We start from the raw sequence: 19,068 nt of genomic DNA, 5'->3' as shown, positions 1-19,068 counted from the left end.
CAAGCAAGAAGTCAATCAATTATTCTCAACACAATCACCTAGTCAACAAGTATACACACATTTTATCATTATACATCCAATTTTGGTTAAACAAAACCAACAGCACCTAAGGTTTTTCTTTTGACTATTAAAACCCATTTTGGCACTAATTTGACTAGTTCAAGACTCATGATTTCAAGTCTTCTCAACCCATAATTCAAACCATCCAATATCTAACTTACACGAACAAAATTTTCATAGTCAAACATAGTCAAAGTCAGCTTTTAACTACAAGTTCATCTCTTTACAAAATCAACCATAGTCAACTACAAGTTCATCTCTTTTAAACATAGTCAAACATAGTCCAACAAACTTTTAAACTCCCTTAAACAACTTTCAACTACAAGTTCATCTCTTTACAAAATCAACCATTTTTTCTAACTTTGACACATAAACCCTAACGCTAAAATTCGAATTAGGATTTCATTTAAGTAAAGAACCTTGTTTCTAACAACAACAACATCATCTAACTATAAAATTTTGGTTTTAAAAGTAAAAGTTAGTCATACCTCAAGTTTAGGGTTACAAAACCCCAAAAATCCCAAATTGATGATGAACTAGGAAGAATTTGAGGTTCGTGTAGTACTAGTAAGTAATAACAAGGTTAATTGCATCCACAAGTTAGCTTTCGGATTCAAAGGTTTTGAGTTTAATCTATAAAAATCGCACACACCTCCACTCTCCCGTTCTTTCTTTTTAGTTTTTAACTAGTTATCGAACCCTCGCTTCGCGCCGGGGGTTCGGTTTTCAATGTATTTTATTGCGTTTAGTAAAATTATTTTGTGGCTAACGATGATGTCGTTGAAGCGCAACTCGAGTCGAACTAAAAAGTATAACCCGTGAGAGATTTAAATGTTATTTTAAATTAACAATATATGTGCATCTCCGCGTTTCGCTATGGAATTGTCGACTTTTAAAAATTTAACATAAAATCAACGTGTATGAAAAGTACCCCAAATATTTAGCGTTTTTTAAAAAGCGTCCGTTTTGCGTACAGCTAGTGACATTGTGTTCCTAAAATTATTTCGAGTTTAACGATGGTTGAAATGTCCCGTTCATATTGATTATAAACGTTCCATATTAATTGAATTCGTCGCGAGGTTTTGACCTCTATATGAGACGTTTTTCAAAGACTGCATTCATTTTTAAAATAACCATAACCTTTATTTTATCTATAAAGGTTTAAAAGCATTACGTAGATTATCAAATAATGATAATCTAAAATATACCGTTTACACACGACCATTACATAATGGTTTACAATAAGAATATATTACATAAAAAATAAGTTTCTTGAATGCAGTTTTTACATAATATCATACAAGCATGGACTCCAAATCTTGTCCTTATTTTAGTATGCAACAGCGGAAGCTCTTAATAATCACCTGAGAATAAACATGCTTAAAACGTCAACAAAAATATTGGTGAGTTATAGGTTTAACCTATATATTATCAAATCATAATAATAGACCACAAGATTTCATATTTCAATATACATCCTATACATAGAGATAAAAATCATTCATATGGTGAACACCTGGTAACTGACATTAACAAGATGCATATAAGAATATCCCCTATCATTTCGGGAAATCCTTCGTACATGATAAAAACAACATCGAAGTACTAAAGCATCCAGTACTTTGGATGGGGTTCGTTAGGCCCAATAGATCTATCTTTAGGATTCGCGTCAATTAGTAGATCGGTTTACTAATTCTTAGGTTACCAAGCAAAAGGGGCATATTCGGCTTCGATCATTCACCCATATAATGTAGTTTCATTTACTTGTGTCTATTTCATAAAACATTTATAAAACTGCATGTATTCTCATCCCAAAATATTAGTTTTTAAAAGTGGGACTATAACTCACTTTCACAGATTTTTACTTCGTCGGGAAGTAAGACTTGACCACTGGTCAATTCACGAACCTATAACAAATATGTACATATATATCAAAGTATGTTAAAAATATATTTACAACATTTCTAATACGTTTTAATGTTTTAAGTTTATTAAGTCAGCTGTCCTCGTTAGTTACTTACAACTAGTTGTCCACAATTAGATGTACAGAAATAAATCGATATATATTATCTTGAATCAATCCACGACCAAGTGTATACACGTCTCAGGCTAGATCACAACTCAAAGTATATATATTTTTGGAATCAACCTCAACCCTGTATAGCTAACTCTCACATTACTGCATATAGAGTGTGTATGGTTGTTCCAAATAATATATATACATGGGTCGATATGATATGTCAAAACATTTGCATACGTGTCTATGGTATCCCAAAATTATATTAGAATACATGTATAATACAATATAAGTTAGCTAGGATATGATTTGTATAGAATTGTTACAATATTTCCCGTAGCTACAACAATCAAAAAAATATCCAATCTTGTTTTACCCATAACTTCTTCGTTTTAAATCCGTTTTGAGTGAATCAAATTGCTATGGTTTCATATTGAACTCTATTTTATGAATATAAACAGAAAAAGTATAGGTTTATAGTCAGAAATATAAGTTACAAGTCATTTTTGTAAGAAGTAGTCGTTTCAGTCGAAAGAACGACGTCTTGATGACCATTTTGAAAAACATACTTCCACTTTGAGTTTAACCATGACTTTTGGATATAGTTTCATGTTCATAAGAAAAATCATTTTTACAGAAGAACAACTTTTAAATCAAAGTTTATCATAGTTTTTAATTATCAAACCCAAAACAGCCCGCGGTGTTACTATGACGGCGTATGTCGGTTTTACGGTGTTTTTCGTGTTTCCAGGTTTTAAATCATTAAGTTAGCATATCATATAGATATAGGAAATGTGTTTAGTTGATTTTAAAAGTCAAGTTAGAAGGATTAACTTTTGTTTGCGAACAAGTTTAGAATTAACTAAACTATATTCTAGTGATTTCAAGTTTAAACCTTCGAAAAAGATAGCTTTATATGTATGAATCAAATGACGTTATGAACATCATTACTATCTCAAGTTTTGTGGATAAACCTACTAGAAAAGAGGCAAATGGATCTAGCTTCAAAGGATCCTTGGATGGCTTGAAAGTTCTTGAAGCAGAATCATGACACGAAAACAAGTTCAAGTAAGATCATCACTCGAAATAAGATTGTTATAGTCATAAAAATTGAACCAAAGTTTGAATATGAGTATTACCTTGTATTAGAAAGATATCTTACTGTAAATAAGAAATATTTCTTGAGGTTTGATGATCACTTTACAAGATTGGAAGTAAGCTAGCAAACTTGGAAGTATTCTTGATTTTATGAAACTATAACTTATAGAATTTATGAAGAACACTTAGAACTTGAAGATAGAACTTGAGAGAGATCAATTAGATGAAGAAAATTGAAGAATGAAAGTGTTTATAGGTGTTTTTGGTCGTTGGTATATGGATTAGATATAAAGGATGTGTAATTTTGTTTACATGTAAATAAGTCATGAATGATTACTAATATTTTTGTAATTTTATGAGATATTTCATGCTAGTTGCTAAATGATGGTTCCTACATATGTTAGGTGACTCACATGGGCTTCTAAGAGCTGATCATTGGAGTGTATATACCAATAGTACATACATCTAAAAGCTGTGTATTGTATGAGTACGAATACGGGTGCATACGAGTAGAATTGTTGATGAAACCGAACGAGGATGTAATTGTAAGCATTTTTGTTAAGTAGAAGTATTTTGATAAGTGTCTTGAAGTCTTTCAAAAGTGTATGAATACATATTAAAACACTACATGTATATACATTTTAACTGAGTCGTTAAGTCATCGTTTGTCGTTACATGTAAATGTTGTTTTGAAACCTTTAAGTTAACGATCTTGTTAAATGTTGTTAACCCATTATTTATTATATCTAAAGAGATGTTAAATTATTACATTATAATGATATTATGATATATTAATATATCTTAGTATGATATATATACAGTTAAATGTTGTTACAACGATAATCATTACATATATGTCTCATTTCGAAATCATTAAGTTAGTAGTCTTGTTTTTACATATGTAGTTCATTGTTAATACACTTAATGACATGTTTACTTATCATTTATCATGATTAAACATAATGTATCAATATCTTAATATGATTCATATGTATTTAGTAAAACGTTGTTATAACGATAATCGTTATGTATATCGTTTCGAGTTTCTTAATTCAATAAACTCAATTTTATTTATATAACTCATTGTTAAAATACCTAATGATATACTTACTTATCATAATATCATGTTATATATATATATATATATATATATATATATATATATATATATATATATATATATATATATATATATATATATATATATATATATATATATATATATATATATCCATATATATGTCATTTTTACAAGTTTTAACGTTCGTGAATCACCGGTCAACTTGGGTGGTCAATTGTCTATCTAAAACCTATTTCAATTAATCAAGTCTTAACAAGTTTGATTGCTTAACATGTTGGAAACATTTAATCATGTAAATAATAATTTCATTCAATATAAATAAACATGGAAAAGTTCGGGTCACTACAGTACCTACCCGTTAAATAAATTTCGTCCCGAAATTTTAAGCAGTTGAAGGTGTTGACGTATCTTCTGGAAATAAGTGCGGGTATTTCTTCTTCATCTGATCTTCTCGTTCCCAGGTGAACTCGGGTCCTCTACGAGCATTCCATCGACCTTTAACAATAGGTATTTTGTTTTGCTTAAGTCTTTTAACCTCACGATCCATTATTTCGACAGGTTCTTCGAAAAATTGAAGTTTTTCGTTGATTTGGATTTTCTCTAACGGAATAGTGAGATCTTCTTTAGCAAAATATTTCTTCAAATTCGAGACGTGGAACGTGTTATGTACAGCCGCGAGTTGTTGAGGTAACTCAAGTCGGTAAGCTACTGGTCCGACACGATCAATAATCTTGAATGGTCCAATATACCTTGGAGTTAATTTCCCTCGTTTACCAAATCGAACAACGCCTTTCCAAGGTGAAACTTTAAGCATGACCATCTCTCCAATTTCAAATTCTATATCTTTTCTTTTAATGTCAGCGTAGCTCTTTTGTCGACTTTGGGTGGTCTTCAACCGTTGTTGAATTTGGATGATTTTCTCGGTAGTTTCTTGTATTATCTCCGGACACGTAATCTGTCTATCCCCCACTTCACTCCAACAAATCGGAGACCTACACTTTCTACCATAAAGTGCTTCAAATGGCGCCATCTCAATGCTTGAATGGTAGCTTTTGTTGTAGGAAAATTCTGCTAACGGTAGATGTCGATCCTAACTGTTTTCGAAATCAATAACACATGCTCGTAGCATGTCTTCAAGCGTTTGTATCGTCCTTTCGCTCTGCCCATCAGTTTGTGGATGATAGGCAGTACTCATATCTAGACGAGTTCCTAATGCTTGCTGGAATGTCTGCCAGAATCTTGAAATAAATCTGCCATCCCTGTCAGAGATAATAGAGATTGGTATTCCATGTCTAGAGATGACTTCCTTCAAATACAGTCGTGCTAACTTCTCCATCTTGTCATCTTCTCTTATTGGTAGGAAGTGTGCTGATTTGGTAAGACGATCAACTATTACCCAAATAGTATCAAAACCACTTGCAGTCCTTGGCAATTTAGTGATGAAATCCATGGTAATGTTTTCCCATTTCCATTCCGGGATTTCGGGTTGTTGAAGTAGACCTGATGGTTTCTGATGCTCAGCTTTGACCTTAGAACACGTCAAACATTCTCCTACGTATTTAGCAACATCGGCTTTCATACCTGGCCACCAAAAATGTTTCTTGAGATCCTTGTACATCTTCCCCGTTCCAGGATGTATTGAGTATCTAGTTTTATGAGCTTCTCTAAGTACCATTTCTCTCATATCTCCAAATTTTGGTACCCAAATTCTTTCAGCCCTATACCGGGTTCCGTCTTCCCGAATATTAAGATGTTTCTCCGATCCTTTGGGTATTTCATCCTTTAAGTTTCTCTCTTTTAAAACTACTTGTTGCGCCTCCTTTATTTGAGTAGTAAGGTTAGTGTGAATCATTATATTCATAGATTTTACACGAATGAGTTCTCTGTCCTTTCTGCTCAAGGCGTCGGCTACCACATTTGCCTTCCCCGGGTGGTAACGAATCTCAAAGTCGTAATCATTCAACAATTTAATCCACCTACGCTGCCTCATATTCAGTTGTTTCTGATTAAATATGTGTTGAAGACTTTTGTGGTCGGTATATATAATACTTTTGACCCCATATAAGTAGTGCCTCCAAGTCTTTAATGCAAAAACAACCGCACCTAATTCCAAATCATGCGTCGTATAATTTTGTTCGTGAATCTTCAATTGTCTAGACGCATAAGCAATTACTTTCGTTCATTGCATTAATACACAATCGAGACCTTGCTTTGAGGCGTCACAATATATTACAAAATCATCATTTCCTTCAGGTAATGACAATATAGGTGCCGTAGTTAACTTTTTCTTCAATAATTGAAACGCTTTCTCTTGTTCATCCTTCCATTCAAATTTCTTCCCTTTATGCGTTAACGCAGTCAAGGGTTTTGCTATTTTAGAAAAATCTTGGATGAATCTCCTGTAATAACCAGCTAGCCCTAAAAATTGGTGTATGTGTTTTGGAGTTTTCGGGGTTTCTCACTTTTCAACGGTTTCAATCTTTGCTGGATCCACCTGAATACCTTTTTTGTTCACTATATGACCGAGGAATTGAACTTCTTCCAACCAAAATGCACACTTTGAAAACTTAGCGTACAGTTTTTCTTTTCTCAGCAACTCTAGCACTTTTCTCAAATGTTCTTCGTGCTCTTGATCATTCTTCGAGTAAATAAGTATGTCATCGATGAAAACAATGACAAACTTGTCAAGATATGGCCCACACACTCGGTTCATGAGGTCCATGAACACAGCTGGTGTGTTGGTCAATCCAAACAGCATAACCATAAACTCGTAATGACCGTAACGTGTCCTAAAAGCAGTCTTTGGAATATCATCCTCCTTCACCCACATTTGATGATATCCAGAACGTAAATCGATCTTCGAATAAATAGACGAGCCTTGTAGTTGATCAAATAAGTAGTCAATTCTCGGTAGTGGGTAGCGGTTCTTGATGGTAAGTTTGTTTAACTCTCGGTAGTCGATACACAACCTGAATGTACCATCTTTCTTCTTGACAAACAAAACAGGAGCTCCCCATGGTGATGTGCTTGGTCGAATGAAACCACGCTCTAAAAGTTCCTGTAACTGACTTTGTAATTCTTTCATTTCGCTGGGTGTGAGTCTGTATGGAGCACGAGCTATTGGTGCAGCTCCTGGTACAAGGTCTATTTGAAATTCAACGGATCGATGTGGGGGTAATCCCGATAATTCTTTCGGAAATACATCGGGAAATTCTTTTGCGACGGGAACATCACTAATGTTCTTTTCTTCAGGTTTAACTTCCTCGATGTGTGCTAGAATGATGTAACAACCTTTTCTTATTAGTTTTTGCGCCTTCAAACTACTAATAAGATTTAATTTCGCGTTGTTCTTTTCTCCGTACACCATTAAAGGTTTTCCTTTTTCACGCATAATGCGAATCGCCTTTTTATAACAAACGACCTCTGCTCTCACCTTCTTCAACCAGTCCATGCCAATTATTACATCAAAACTCCCTAACTCGACTGGTATTAAATCAATCTTAAACGTTTCATCACCCAGTTCAATTTCTCTATCCCGACATATATTATCTGCTGAAATTAATTTACCATTTGCTAATTCGAGTAAACATTTATTATCCAAAGGCGTCAATGGGCAACTTAATTTAGCACAAAATTCTCTACTCATATAGCTTCTATCCGCACCCGAATTAAATAAAACATAAGAAGATTTATCGTCAATAAGAAACGTACTCGTAACAAGCTCCGGGTATTCCTGTGCTTCTGCCTCATTAATATTGAAAACTCTTCCACGGCCCTGCCCATTAGTATTCCCCTGATTCGGGCAATTTCTAATAATGTGGCCCGGTTTTCCACATTTATAACAAACAGGGTTGGTATTACTTGCTCCGACACTATTCGTTTCGGCATTACTTGTTCCGACATTATTTGTTCCTTTGGTTCTGTTACACTTTGGTCCGTATACCTCACACTTTGTCGCACTATGACCATTTCTTTTACACCTGTTGCAAAATGTGGTGCAAAACCCCTAATGATTTTCTTCACACCTATGACATGGCTGTTTTTGGTTTTTGTTGCCGTTGTGGTTATTGAGGTTGTTGTTGGGATTGTTATTGTTGTTGAAACAGTTGTTGTAGTTGTTGTTGTTGGGATGTTTGTTGTAGTTATTGTTAGGATTGCGGTTATTGTTGCGATTATTGTTGCAGTTGTTGGGATAGTTGTTGCGATTGTGGTTGTAATTGTTGTTGTTGTTGTACTGGTGACTCTTGTCACCGTTTTCCTCCCACTTCCTCTTGAGTTGTTTCGTGTTGGCTTCTTCGGCCGCCTGCTCTTTAATTCTTCCCTCAATCTGATTTATGAGTTTATGAGCCATTCGACTTGCCTTCTGTATAGAAGCGGGCTCGTGTGAACTCACATCTTCTTGAATCCTTACTGGTAACCCTTTTACAAACGCGTCGATCATCTCTTCTTCATCTTCGAATGCTCCCGGGCACAATAGGCACAACTCTGTGAATCGTCATTCATATATGGTAACGTCGAACCCTTGTGTTCGTAAATCCCTAAGTTCTGCCTTGAGTTTATTGACTTCGTTTCTGGGACGGTACTGCTCGTTCATCAATTTCTTGAATGTCGACCACGGTAGTGCGTAAGCAACATTTTGTCCTACCTGTTCAAGATAGGTGTTCCACCACGTTAACGCAGTACCTGTGAAGCTATGCGTAGCGTACTTAACTTTGTCCTCTTCAGTACACTTACTTATGGAAAACACTGATTCGACTTTCTCGGTCCACCATTTCAATCCAATTGGTCCTTCGGTTCCATCAAATTTCAAAGGTTTGCAGGCAGTGAATTCTTTGTAGGGGCATCCTATACGATTTCTTGCGCCGTTAGCTGCATTGCTAGATTCAGAGTTATTGTTGGTATGTAGCGCAGCCTGTACTGCGGCTATGTTTGCAGCAAGAAAGGTACGAAATTCCTCTTCGCTCATATTCATGGTGTGTCGAGTAGTTGGTGCCATTTCCTTCAAAATAGCCAATTGAATCGAGTTAATCATACAGAATATTAAGAGTAGTCAATAGTATTTCGTAGCATAATATGAACTCATTTATAAAAGATTTTTCTTCATATTAGCGTTTTATAAGTTTAAATTCGGGTACTACCTACCCGTTAAGTTCATACTTAGTAGCTAATATACAATTCAACTACTACAATTCCATATGAAAAACTGATTATAATAATATATCCCATACAAATATTCTTCAAACTTACAACTTCGCTATATTACATATAACATGAAATATAGTACACTTTGATACAGGACAGTTTTGAAGATAAACCTAGTTAATACGCAAGTTGTTCAGCAAAAGAAATAAAGACACGTAATTCATAAGTCCAGAAACAAGTTATGCATTCTAGTTTTACTAAGACGACTTCCCATCCTTGGTTTTGTGGAAAGTAACCGTTATGACCATTGGCTAGGCAGCATGTTGTAATGTCGTCAAAAGGACGAGGGTTTCGTAATGCCCAACAGCCCCGTAACGATCTAAAAACCTTGTTTCTCACCCCAACTACTGAATCCATCACTTGTGGGAAGGTCTTATTTAAAAGCTGCAGTCTGATGTTCTTTTTCTCACTTTGGTAAGAAGCGAACATCACTAACCCGTAAGCATAACATGCTTCTTTATGTTGCATGTTAGAAGCTCTTTCTAATTCACGAAATCCTATGTTGGGATATGTTGAGTCAAAATAGGTTCTTAAACCGTAGCGTAAAATTGCATTTGGGTTCCCCGCATTTAATGTTTTAAAGAAAACACGGCGTAACTTATGGTCTCCCCAATGTGATATACCCCACCTATCAAAGGAAAGCCTTTTATAAACTAAGGCATTTCTGAAAAGTCTTTCAAATGTTTGACAAGTTAATTTCGCCATAACTAAATGTGCTGATGAATTCTGACCGACTCTAGACAAGATTTCCTCAATCATATCCTCTGGTAGGTCTTCTAAAATATTCGGTTGTCTACCCTTAACGTCCATTTTGTTTTTATACTGTAAAATAGACAAGGATTAGATTCGTAAAAGATAATTAACAAACAATACAAGCAATTTTTTTTTCATAGAACATAAAAGTACAAGCACACTACAATACATATAATATACAACATGATTACAACCCTCTAATCTGAATCACTGGCTTCTTCTTCTTCGGACTTGGTTCGTTTTCCTAATTTTCTAGGAATATATGGTGTTCCTCTAATACGAGCCATCATTTTCCACAATGGTTTAGAGAAACCTGGTGGTTTAGAGGTTCCTGGGTCATTGTTACATTTTAAGAAATACGGATGTTGTCGATACATATAAAGTTTATCGGGGTTGGAATCGGGTTTTTCTATTTTTATACCTTTTCCCTTATTATTTTCTTTCGCTTTATTAAATTGGGTCGAGGTAATTTCTATAACATCATTGGAATCCTCATCGGGATCCGATTCATAGGAAAATTGGTAATCTTCCCAATATTTTGCTTCTTCGGCGAAAACACCATTGACCATTATTAACTTTGGTCCGTTAGTTGAGGATTTTCTTTTATTTAATCGATTTACTATAGGTATCAATATTTCTTCCTCCAGAACCTCTTCTTCTGGTTCCTCCTCTTCCGATTCCTCCTCTTCTGGTTCCTCTTCTTCCTGTTCCTCCTCTTCCGGTTCCTCCTCTTCTGGTTCCTCTTCGGGAATTTTTGAATTAATGGGATTTGTACTAGAGGTAGACATCTATCACACAATATCAAACACGTTAAGAGATTATTAATATATCACATAATATTTACATGTTAATAGTATATAGTTTCCAACAAAAATAAAAATAAAAAATTAAGCAATCGTTTTTGAAGAAAAACACGGTCGAAGTCCAGACTCACTAATGCATCCTAACAAACTCGGTAGAACACACTAATGCAATTTTATGGTTCTCTAAGACCAACGCTCGGATACCAACTGAAATGTCTCGTTCATATTGATTATAAACGTTCCATATTAATTGAATTCGTCGCGAGGTTTTGACCTCTATATGAGACGTTTTTCAAAGACTGCATTCATTTTTAAAACAACCATAACCTTTATTTTATCTATAAAGGATTAAAAGCATTATGTAGATTATCAAATAATGATAATCTAAAATATACCGTTTACACACGACCATTACATAATGGTTTACAATAAGAATATATTACATCAAAAATAAGTTTCTTGAATGCAGTTTTTACATAATATCATACAAGCATGGACTACAAATCTTGTCCTTATTTTAGTATGCAACAGCAGAAGCTCTTAATAATCATCTGAGAATAAACATGCTTAAAACGTCAACAAAAATGTTGGTGAGTTATAGGTTTAACCTATATATTATCAAATCATAATAATAGACCACAAGATTTCATATTTCAATATACATCCCATACATAGAGATAAAAATCATTCATATGGTGAACACCTGGTAACCGACATTAACAAGATGCATATAAGAATATCCCCTATCATTCAGGGAAATCCTTCGTACATGATAAAAACAACATCGAAGTACTAAAGCATCCGGTACTTTGGATGGGGTTCGTTAGGCCCAATAGATCTATTTTTAGGATTCGCGTCAATTAGTAGATCGGTTTACTAATTCTTAGGTTACCAAGCAAAAGGGGCATTTTCGGCTTCGATCATTCACCCATATAATGTAGTTTCATTTACTTGTGTCTATTTCGTAAAACATATATAAAAATTGCGCATGTATTCTCATCCCAAAATATTAGTTTTTGAAAGTGGGACTATAACTCACTTTCACAGATTTTTACTTCGTCGGGAAGTAAGACTTGGCCACTGGTCGATTGACGAACCTATAACAAATATGTACATATATATCAAAGTATGTTAAAAATATATTTACAACATTTTTAATACGTTTTAATGTTTTAAGTTTATTAAGTCAGCTGTCCTCGTTAGTAACCTACAACTAGTTGTCCACAATTAGATGTACAGAAATAAATCGATATATATTATCTTGAATCAATCCACGACCTAGTGTATACACGTCTCAGGCTAGATCACAACTCAAAGTATATATATTTTTGGAATCATTCTCAACCCTGTATAGCTAACTCAAACATTACTGCATATAGAGTGTGTATGGTTGTTCCAAATAATATATATACATGGGTCGATATGATATGTCAAAACATTTGCATATGTGTCTATGGTATCCCAAGATTACATAATATATTAGAATACATGTATAATACAATATAAGTTAGCTAGGATATCATTTGTATATAATTGTTACAATATTTCCCGTAGCTACAACAATAAAAAAAAATATCCAATCTTGTTTTACCCATAACTTCTTCGTTTTAAATCCGTTTTGAGTGAATAAAATTGCTATGGTTTCATATTGAACTCTATTTTATGAATCTAAACAGAAAAAGTATAGGTTTATAGTCGGAAATATAAATTACAAGTCATTTTTGTAAGAGGTAGTCATTTCAGTCGAAAGAACGACTTCTTGATGACCATTTTGAAAAACATACTTCCACTTTGAATTTAACCATGACTTTTGGATATAGTTTCATGTTCATAAGAAAAATCATTTTCCCAGAAGAACAACTTTTAAATCAAAGTTTATCATAGTTTTTAATTATCAAACCCAAAACAGCCCGCGGTGTTACTATGACGGCGTATGTCTGGTTTTACAGTGTTTTTTGTGTTTCCAAGTTTTAAATCATTAAGTTAGCATATCATATAGATATAGGAAATGTGTTTAGTTGATTTTAAAAGTCAAGTTAGAAGGATTAACTTTTGTTTGCGAACAAGTTTAGAATTAACTAAACTATGTTCTAGTGATTTCAAGTTTAAACCTTCGAATAAGATAGCTTTATATATATGAATCGAATGATGTTATGAACATCATTACTACCTCAAGTTTTGTGGATAAACCTACTAGAAAAGTGGCAAATGGATCTAGCTTCAAAGGATCCTTGGATGGCTTGAAAGTTCTTGAAGCAGAATCATGACCCGAAAACAAGTTCAAGTAAGATCATCACTCGAAATAAGATTGTTATAGTTATAGAAATTGAACCAAAGTTTGAATATGAGTATTACCTTATATTAGAAAGATATCTTACTGTAAATAAGAAAGATTTCTTGAGGTTGGATGATCACTTTACAAGATTGGAAGTAAGCTAGTAAACTTGGAAGTATTCTTGATTTTATGAAACTAGAACTTATAGAATTTATGAAGAACACTTAGAACTTGAAGATAGAACTTGAGAGAGATCAATTAGATGAAGAAAATTGAAGAATGAAAGTGTTTTTAGGTGTTTTTGGTCGTTGGTATATGGATTAGATATAAAGGATGTGTAATTTTGTTTACATGTAAATAAGTCATGAATGATTACTAATATTTTTGTAATTTTATGAGATATTTCATGCTAGTTGCCAAATGATGGTTCCCACATGTGTTAGGTGACTCACATGGGCTGCTAAAAGCTGATCATTATAGTGTATATACCAATAGTACATACATCTAAAAGTTGTGTATTGTACGAGTATGAATACGGGTGCATACGAGTAGAATTGTTGATGAAACCGAACGAGGATGTAATTGTAAGCATTTTTGTTAAGTAGAAGTATTTTGATAAGTGTCTTGAAGTCTTTCAAAAGTGTATGAATACATATCAAAACACTACATGTATATACATTTTAACTGAGTCGTTAAGTCATCGTTAGTCGTTACATGTAAATGTTGTTTTGAAACCTTTAGGTTAACGATCTTGTTAAATGTTGTTAACTCATTGTTTATTATATCTAAAAAAATGTTAAATTATTACATTATCATGATATTATGATATATTAATATATCTTAGTATGATATATATACAGTTAAATGTTGTTACAACGATAATCGTTACGTATATGTCTCATTTCGAAATCATTAAGTTAGTAGTCTTGTTTTTACATATGTAGTTCATTGTTAATACACTTAATGACATGTTTACTTATCATTTATCATGATTAAACATAATGTATCAATATCTTAATATGATTCATATGTATTTAGTAAAACGTTGTTATAACGATAATCGTTATATATATATCGTTTCGAGTTTCTTAATTCAATAAACTCAATTTTATTTATATAACTCATCATTAAAATACCTAATGAGATACTTACTTATCATAATATCATGTTAACTATATATATATATATATATATATATATATATATATATATATATATATATATATATATATATATATATATATATATATATATATATATATATATATATATATATATATATATGTCATTTTTATAAGTTTTAACGTTCGTGAATCATCGGTCAACTTGGGTGGTTAATTGTCTATCTAAAACCTATTTCAATTAATCAAGTCTTAACAAGTTTGATTGCTTAACATGTTGGAAATATTTAATCATGTAAATAATAATTTCATTTAATATAAATAAACATGGAAAAGTTCGGGTCACTACAATGGTGTCGGAGAAATTTAACTCGTTGCGAGCGAGAAGATATGGCCCGTTGAATATTTGGGTGGAGTTTATTTAAGATTTTTTTATGAAAATGGTTATTTGACACTTTACCCCCTGTTTGGGGGGTCGATTTGAATTTTTCAAAAAAGTTTGGGGGGCTTTGTTGGTAAAATGAAATTTAGTTAAAATTTAAAAAAAAAAGGTGAAAAGTCAAAAATGCCCCTGGTTACTATTCATAACTTTTGTCAATTAGTTAATTTGTAAATTTATGCTTTTGAAAAAATATAGGGTGCTGTCTAGATTTTATGAAAATGTATTTTAACTCATATTTACTTTTTACCGTGCCACACTTAAAAGTCTTACAACCCACATCCCATTTCTTGCAACCCCACTCATCTTTCTAACAAATCAAGCTAACAAACATTAAACAGTAATATAATATTAAATTAATAAATTGGGGTGTTACAACTCTTCTCCACTCGTATTGGATCGCGTCCTCGTGATTCAAACTAGATGACAAGACGGAAAGTATAAAATCATAAATTCTTTCGTTTCCCATGTATACTTCATGTTCTTCCCGTACTTCCTTTTAACTTTGAAGGGCTTTATTGGTGTATTTCAGATCTTTTTCACTTGTTCATCCACTATCACAACTACATGTGTAGGAGGTTAGTCACACCACTACATGTGTTTGACACTTAAGGTCCTTCGAGAATATGTATTTAACTTTGCAAACCGATTACACATAAAATCTCTACTAAACCAGCATCCTTCTTTTTTCTTATTATTATCATTGAATCAATCATTATTACTTCTGCAATAACAAAAAGCCCTAATAATTGTACTCCATTCGTCCCAAATCTATTGTCATGTTTTGACTTTAAAAGTCTTTTTCTTTCAACTTTAACTTTAAATATTTCCGTTTATATTATATATTATTCGATTTATGTTAATGGATTGGTATTTGAATATGTTTTTTAACGGTATAACGTTCATTATGTATTATGTAACACATAAAAAGTAATTTAAAGTCAAAGTTGGAAGAAAAGACTTCTAAAGTCAAAACATGACAATATATTTGGGACGGAGGGAGTATAAAAGATAAAATTACAAAAGGAAGTAAGATGTAACACCCTGAAGTTCTAATACATCAGAAAGTGTTACCAGAAAGTGTCACCAGAGAGTTGTAACGACCGGACTTTTTCGACTTATATTTTTGTGCTCTATACTTTCACGAAACTGCGTATTTGTGCGACCTGAGCTTGTTTATGCTCTGGGATCTTTATTCATGTTAATTCTTTCGTTAATACCTTACAACGTGCTATTAAGTGTTTAATCACTTAACTTGATCCTCGAATGCTTTTATGACCGTTAGTGTCCCTTGATGTTTAGAACGAGCTATGTACTTTGTACACGTTAAACTTTGGTCATTATTGGAATATTATGACTACGTAATACTAATTGTTATTTTCTAATGACAATTACTTGGCTTTATGATTCCTTAATTATGCTTAGTGTTTACTAATGCTTACTAGTTAGTTTTAATGGACTTAAGCCCTTAATGGACCTAGCTTATTAAAGGCCCAACCTACTTAACTTAATGGGCTCACTTAATGGACTAATTAATAGACTAGTTAGCCCATGAAGCATACGACATGACCCATTAGTAAATAAGACAAGTATTAAGCATGCTTGGTACTAATACTTACACATTTTAACCTTACACCCCATGCCACCCAACATGTACCCACACCACCATGTACTACCACCCATGCCAAGCAAATGGTCCCCCCTTTTGCTCCCCAATACCGTCAGCCTAGAGGGCTCCCACCACCACCACCACCACCATTTCATTTTAAACATCTCATTTCATTTCACAAAAACACACACTCTTTTTCTCTCAAGTTTCTCTCTAACTTTTCTTGAAGAACTTGAAGGTTTAAACTCTTTTTCTTTCTTCTTTTTTGCTTCCAAAATCGTAATCATCATCATCTTTTTATTATTCTTGGATTTTGGTTCTTCTTGTAGCGACCCCGACAAATCGTCAAGTGACGGCGTCGGCTACGTGGGTCCCATTACCTGATTATAAGTCTTTAAGATAACGTTTGACCAAAATATGTCGCCTTCATTTCAAAATAAAGATTGTTTCAAAGTTTACAAGAATTGTTCAACCAAAAGTTAAGTTACAACGTTATAGATACGATTGAAATCTAGGCGACACGGTTTAAAGTAAAGTCAAAAGACGCTCCATGAAATGCATGTATACTCGACATCGGATGCAAGTATCAAATAGTAAGCGGAAGCATGTTTCACATATCGTGCAAGACCTGAGAAAAACATAGAAATCTGTCAACGAAAACGTTGGTGAAATCATAGGTTTAAGTAAGTAAGTACAAGTGAACCACAAGATTTGCATCAATGAAATAATAGTAATACATTCCAAAAGTTTGTTTCACGAGCACCCAATTATCAAAGCTTAACATTCCTTCCATTGTATACCCCATCACTTAGTGCTAGAACAAACACTGATTCTCGAAATTATATTTCATCCGTAGACGGTAGCGAACCGTCAAGGATGAGGGTTGTCAACCCATATGGCCATATAACATAAGTTCTCGCTTACACCCGGCAAGTGTAATTAATGATAATCGAATTGAGGATTTTGTTCTAAACTCGTATGTAGAATGTTTGTTTTCCCGTTCTTGTGTTCACTTAGTTCAAAAGAATCGTTTATGTTTTCTCATCCCAATATAAGTTCAAAAAGAGTAAAAGTGGGACTATGATCTCACCTTGAGTGCACGAGTAGTAAAGTACTTCAACAAGTAAACGTGTGCAAAGAACAATGCTAGTCTTGACCTAAACAATAGGTTGTATCAATAACGGTAAACACGATAGGTCAAAGATGTTCAATTAGTCCTATGGCTCAATACGACTCGATTAATATAGCATGTGAAGCAAATTGTCAAGTTTCATGCAAGATACAAGTATAAAAGCATGTTAGGAAGATTGCATAATTAATTGGTTAAGTTTGACAAAAAGTCAAACTTTGGTCGGTCAAAGTCAACGAAAGTCAACACGTTCGGGTCGGGTTCCGAACTATTTTTCTGAGATTTTTATTCATATATAAGCATGTTAGAACAAGTCTCATGTGAATCGGAGGTCCGTAGTATGCCAAACATTTTTCGTATTTTGGACATGGAGGTCAGAACCTGACCCCCTTATATGTCGCGCCGCGACATGAAAGGGCCGCGCCGCGGCAAAGGCCGGGTGCTGGTGCCTGGCCAGTCCCAAATGTTCAAGTCTCAATCCAAAACCTTTTTGTGCATAAAACACAAACCGCTAACACTTAGGACTCGCACCTTATATCGTTGGAAAGCTCTTTTGACGTAGAATGCAACTAAACACAATTCATCAATCAAAAACCTCATTTGTAACAACCGAGTTTTCAAACCAAGTGATCATTCAATGCACACATTAATGCTTCAAACTCACCAATGCACATTTAATGATTTAGGCATTCAATGCATACATATGACATGCCATTTTGTAGGTAATTGAGCATACAATACAACTAACAACTTACTAACAACAAATCATGGCAATCAATGCATCAAATAATCATTTCAAGTTCATTAAACCCTAGCTCAATTCCACCAAAAATCACTAATCAAGTTTATGGAGTTTTCTCAAGCAACCTACACATCAATTTGAAGCTAGTGATACTAGGAACACAATTAAAACATGAACTTTTAACATCTAACAACATATGATCATCCAAAATTCAAGAACAACACACCAAAATTCAAGTTCATGCTAGTTACACTAAAACAACGAGATCGAGCATATAAATTACACACACAACATCACAATGAGCCATAGACACTAACTAACACCATTTCAAGTCAAAAACACGAATTTAGAGAAATCTAGAGTTTTAGAAATGTTACCCAAACGAGATGAAGTTGGTACCAAAATGAAGAGGATGAAGAGAGGATCACGAAAATGTAATTTGTTTTGAAGTTTGCTTCCAATCCCGAATTTAGATGATGATTTTATGAAGTTGGGGTTTGTGTGTGTGTTCTTGCTAGAGAGAAAGAGAGAGAGAGATGGAGATGGTTGAATGGTGGTGATTGGGGTGGACTAGTTGACCTAGTCAACTAGTTTGCCCCGTGTCAATTTTAGTCCCTCGAGTTTAGAAGCGGGTGCGGGATTTAACCGATCGAATATTTTAAATTACACGAGAGTACGGGAGACGTTATCTTCCAACAACGATAATATTTAAAATGTTACATAACAAAGGATACGAATC

This window comes from Rutidosis leptorrhynchoides, chromosome 10 (assembly GCF_046630445.1).
Source record: "Rutidosis leptorrhynchoides isolate AG116_Rl617_1_P2 chromosome 10, CSIRO_AGI_Rlap_v1, whole genome shotgun sequence".
NCBI lineage: Eukaryota > Viridiplantae > Streptophyta > Magnoliopsida > Asterales > Asteraceae > Rutidosis > Rutidosis leptorrhynchoides.
This window is presented reverse-complemented; position numbering follows the sequence as displayed.